We start from the raw sequence: 6,122 nt of genomic DNA on the forward strand, positions 1-6,122 counted from the left end.
AACCTTAATGATTCTATGATTCTAACAATGGCCCATCTCTAACAATGGAGATTCCAATTACACTAAGTATTTTGAAATCAGCTGGCGTGGAAGGTCTCTTTGTATCAGTTAGTCTGATCATTAAATAAATATTAGAAAAACTCAAACTTTTAAGTGGAATATATTCAAGTGTAATTCTACTGCTTCAAAACAGAGAAAGTAGTTTTCCAATCTGTCATTAGTTTGCCAGAGATTTTTCAGGATTTTATCAAAAAAAAAGTTAGACTTTAGTAGAAAAATGAATACCAGTCTGTGTGGCTTCATGGAGAATAGGTTCCGTAAACACTTGTTCTTTTATTTTTAAAAAATATATATTTTAACTAGTCTATGTTTATGCAAATAATTTTCTTACTACCACGCAACATTTTGACTAAAGAGCTTGCATTGTCTGGAATTAGCAAGTACTTTCTATGGATCTGAAAGTGGCACACTGATAACTCTCTAAACTGTGACATTAATAAAAAGATATCAAGAAGCAGGGCTATGAGAAAAGAGATATTCCCTAGAAAATGTCTTTGGATTGACGTTAGTTGACATTATCGGTGATCCAAGTGACCAGAATGGCAGGATAAAATTCTTGCCAAGTAAATATGTGGACATCAGAAAGACTGGTGGGATGCCAAATAACAAGAATGGGTTGGTCTTCTGGGCTGACCTGAATCATCTCACTAAATGGTCTTTGTACCATGTAAGGACAGCATTGCACTACACTGCATGGAGAAAAATTATGAGAGAGGTGGTCTGATAATTATGTGCCCAGCCAGGTGCTTCCAGGAAGAACAGAGAAAACGCAAAGGAGAAGGGTTTACCTAGGCTTAAAATTCACAGATGGGAGCTGAAAATAGATAAATGTGACCTTGCAATAAGATATTGCCTTCACGGCAGTGAAGGTAATTAAAAGGTAGAGGGGAATACTGGAAGAATCGGTAGACCTCCCAGTCACTTAGTCTTTAAAATGAGATTCCCTGCTTTTCTAGAGGGCTTGCATGCTTTAACTCCCTTCTGGAGAAATTAAATGGCCTCTATGCCAAGTGGGTCAAGAGTAGATGGCTGTAGTTGTTCCTCGGGGCCTCACAGCCTGTGAATAATTTATTGACAAGTCAGATGTTAAGTTTACAACATGGCAGAGAGGAAAAAAGCCAGCTTGGCTTTGTCCAGCATCTGTAAAATGAACAGGATGGCTTTAGACATCTCTGAATACCAGCTCGGGCCACCACCTCTCCAAAAAGAGTCCTGCCAAAATAGGGTCCAGAGAGGAACAACAAAAACCATCCTGACAAGGAGTGATTTTTGAGCAGAAATTCTGTTGTGTGACCAGATCGGACACAGTGCCCCTATAATATCTTAGAAAGGTCAGTACTAGAGTGATGCAGAAGTGTTTCAAACACCTTAATGACAAGAAATACACTATAATGAAGAAAAGCAAAGTGTTAGGGACTTGTAGGTTTTGCTGTGGACTTGTAAAACTGCATTAAAATATGACAAAAAAGTGCATTTCAAAGACATGAACCCAATGGTTTAACAAGTTTTCATCTTTAACTTGCTTAATAAATGCACCATTTACAGCATTCCCGAAGCCCCTGGATTTTAGCAGTGTGTGGCGCTCCCCGCGTCATGCTGACAAGGGATCTGAGCATGGAGCATCCTCCCGTCCTGTGACATGCACTACACGTTACACCAGGTAATACTAATGAGCATGGCTACAGCCCCTGAATCCTTCTGCTCGCTGATATTGGAAATGCAAATTGCCTCTGCACAGCCCCTAACAAACCTAATCTTTGAGGATAAATGACAGCCAAGGCAGAGCAGGGCCCTTTGAATGAGAGATACCGTTCAAATTCAAAGAAGTGTAAAAAAGAAAAATAGAGGATGAGGTGCCACTGAAAGGGAGGCAGAGAAACACAATACATGAGCCTTGAATAAAAATGAAAAACTAATCACACTATATTGAGGCCATGGATAGAACATTTCATCCCCTTTTTTGTATTCTGATCAGTCAGGCAGGCATAAAAATGACCTTTCTTGCATGCATGTTTTCAGAAACCCTTTTCAAGCAGATGTTTGTTTTATCTGACTGGATCTCAGCTGGCCTTCAGTACAGATGATACCAGAGGTTTTCTATTTAAGGACTGTTCTCTGAAAAGTTAAGCCTGGGCAGTACGGCAGGTGTCTGTGTGCAAGCACTTCAGCTTCTGCATCCCTGGGATAATTTGGCGCTTTGTGACTTAGGCAGAGGCTGCTGGTGAGCATGAAAGCTGCCTGATCCTTGGCCGCTGTTTAACATGTATTGCCTGAGAGCTCTGGGTATGGTTTGAATGGTCCTGTGTGGTGTCAGACCCCAACAAGCAGCAACTCCAATAGGTTGTTGGTGTGGCCTTCCAGCAGTACCACCACACAAGCCTTTAAGCCACCACTTTCTCTTACTAGAGCAAGGTTTTCTCGACAGCGAACAGGAGTTAAAACCAAAAGCATTTGCTTCCCTTCAGCCCCACTGCAACAGACTCTAGACACCTTTCCCACCATGTTTTGTATGGAGCCCAAACCCAGAGAAGCTGCCTGCTGAAAGTAAAAGCATAAAAGACCATCTCTTGCTATTTAACTTACCCAGTACAATGTATGAGACCACCTGAAACGGGCCATACCGAAAGGTCTGTCTGGTTCCGTATCTTCTCTCTGACAGTGGCCAAAAGCAGGTGTCCACAGAAGGGTGACCGATAAGGATGCACCAATAGGATACTTCACCCAACTAATGACCCAACATCTGGTAACATGTGGCTGAGGGCCACAGTGAGCCAGGGGCGGTTCCTGTATATTGGGTAACCCCCAGTGCATTTATCTGTCATTAACAATTCAATCTCCACACATGAACTTGGGCATCGACAATATCCTGTGGCAGAAAATTCACGGTTGAGCTATACATCACTTGAGCAGATTAACAGTGAGCAGGTAAATGTTCACATTGTGGGAATCACCTCCTATCTGTTTTACACCCGTCACTTGTTAACAAGGGGGTATATAAAAGAAAGTTCTTGAAAAAGAGATGAATGTATACCAAAAGATGGAATGCCACAACAAAAAAAGGAGAAAATAAAGTATTGACTTCAGTACATTGCTGGTCTCTCGGTTGCCTTCGGTCCTAACTGAGAGGTATTGGAAAGCTAGAAAGGTAATGTTTGCATTTTGTTTGAGGTTTTTTTTTTATTATTATTATTATTGCTACTACACTACTACTACATCAAATATGTGCTTAGTTTGGATCAAAACCCTAGGACTTAACCATACTATGCATCCCAGCTACTATGACTTTATTTAGTTAGCTGGCATCTTGCACATTTTCTTGAAGGCAGTCATTTTGTTAGGAAAGTTTAAGTTTAGGAGGAGGAGGAAACAGGAAGACATTCAAGGGAAGCAAAGTGCTTGAAAAATGAGAATGATGGGCTAATCAAAGAAGACAACACAAATTCCTAAAATCATATGGATATTGATGAAACCTGAAACAGATGAGAGTTATCACAGTGAAGACGCTTTTTCTTTTGTAGTTCCAAAGACCTGCAGCAGTCCCAGTGACAAAATGCCAGCAAGCAGAAATGTGGAATGAAAGAGGGGCTTTACTGACTTCCAGTAAGTGTGTAGAAGAAGAGTGGTAGAGAGACATCTGCCAGCCCTAATCCCCTTATCAGCCAGGATTTTGACTTTGAGGAGATTTCTTAGTCTGGACAGACAGAGGAAGGAAAGTGAAGAAGAATTAAAAGATGTCTGTTCGCTCAATTGCTTATGAATCTAAGGGATTTGACTGGAGGAACACATTTGGACTTAGATTTTTCCAATATAAGTATTTTGATTTTTTTGTGGAAAATTATAGAGCAGTCAAATTTCTTCGCACATATCGTTGGGGATTGTAAGGTTGTTTTCAAGACATTCGTAGCCCTCTGGAGTCTTCCAGCCACAACCTACATCTTCATATATGTAATGAGTCATTACTGCTACCATATCTGAGAGCGTAGGCAAGACCGAGCGCAGACTAATACATCCAGTCTGCATGCTAGCAAAGAAGGAGTGTTTATACGTACAGACAGAGGCATAATTAAGAGACAAAAATAATTCTGAAAAGACATCACCACTGTCCCTAAGAGGCCGTTGGCTCTTAAACGAGGTCTTTTCACCAGTATATCCCAGGATTTAATTGCATTACTATGGACAGGAAGTCATCCTCCTTCATCTATGTGGGGATATAGAGATTACTGAAGGATAGCTAAAGACCTGAGTGTATTATAGCATTAAAACTGTTTTATGCCCCGTTAATGAACCTAGTTTTAAGAGAATAAAAAGAAACACATTTGATTATACAGAGAAGAAAAAATGCATCAATATTGAAAGATATTCAGCACTAAGGGGAACTCACACATCCCTGTTGGCTCATAATTGAAAAAAATAAAAAAAGAAAGCAGGGAAACTATGTGATACAGTCTCAATAAATACTGTGAAAACACCCCAAATGCTTTTTCACATGATTTCTGTAAATATTCTTTGGCTTGCAACATGCTACTGCATTTACCGGTTCTAGAAAGAAGCCATATACTTTCACATCAACTACTAGATGTAAAAATAACTGGGGCAGTTGCATAACAGTTGCTGCAGCACAGAGGGAAAAAAAATCTTTTTTTTTTTTTTTTTTTTTTTAATACACAATATGGAGCTGAAGGGCTGTTTGTATTTAATTTCTATAATACTGTGAAAGGGTTTTAGTGTTTCGATGTTTCGGATTACTTTTTCCCAGTTTCTTAAGGATACTTTTCTAATTCCTGTGCTTTTTCCTGTATTTTGCTGACAGCTTAATACTTAGGCAGATGGACATCAATACAAGACCAGGGGCAAATTTCTTCTGATCAGCACTAAGTCATGAGCCAGATGCAACAACCACTTGGTTAGGAGCTGTGTCCCACATTCAGCAGGTCAGACTGGGAGTTGGATGGTCCCTTTTGGCCTGACCTGGAGGGTGTGATTAATGCAGCCCTCATGGCACATCTACCTCAGGTCAGCTTCAGCTGAAAATTCTTTTTACTCTTAGCTTGCAAAGAGTACCTCTAACCCCCAAAACATCCTTAAAAATAATGCTAATGCCACAGACTTGTTTCACAAAGAGACATCACATGCTAGTAATTTTATCCACCAATATTACTATACGTGGTCAGCTGCTTATAACCCAGAGGTACGAAGTAACTCATTTCAGGCTCCTGGAGTAACATCCCATTCCCTAGAAACGTTACTTGCTGTACAGATTATTTGCTGAATGAAACCACTGTGCTGACCTGCAGCATGTACGAGACTATTTCCACTCACCTTTTTCTGCACATAACATGCAGCAAAAATCCAGAGCTTAAATTCCATTAAGAAGTTTACTCTAGAAGTGTGATCACTTAATAGGATCATGAAATTGCTTAAAATACACAGTGAACTTTAGCAAAAGAGAGCATGGATTTTCTATACAGACACATTTTTGTTATGTCTTTTAATTTATTAAAAGTTTTAAAGAGGATTTATAAGTCTATCTCTACACTATCTAACAAGGCAATTTTAATCTTTATTTTAAAAATCAGATTTATCAAAGATAACGATGCTTGCTGGAAGTATCAGAGCACAGAATTACTTACATGTCTAGCTGCTGTGCCCTGAAAATAGGACAGTAATGCTTGCTAATCCTTAGGTATTTAAGATTACCATGGAATAACACTAGAAATAGCTTAGCAAATGATTTAAGAATGCCTCAGACTGTAATTATGCGCAGATAAAGGTCACTGGGTAGAATATTCTTGGTGTGGTTTGGAGTTCATAAAACAGTGAGGGTCTTATTCTAAGGTACTTTTAATTCCATTCTGCATAATTGAGGTGGAAAAGTAGCGGCATGACAGTATCTGACTTAATTTCTAAGTAATTGGTATGCCTCTAATAGGATTTTTCTACTGAACAACAGGATAGACAGGCAGTATGTGAAACAAGGGTCAAGAAAAGAGAAAAAAAGAAAGTGAGAGTTCAGAAAGCTCAGGGGGAGAAGTACATCTCAAAATATTTGCTCCACTTCAATA

Source organism: Fulmarus glacialis, unplaced genomic scaffold (genome assembly GCF_000690835.1).
Source record: "Fulmarus glacialis isolate BGI_N327 unplaced genomic scaffold, ASM69083v1 scaffold43424, whole genome shotgun sequence".
Lineage (NCBI taxonomy): Eukaryota > Metazoa > Chordata > Aves > Procellariiformes > Procellariidae > Fulmarus > Fulmarus glacialis.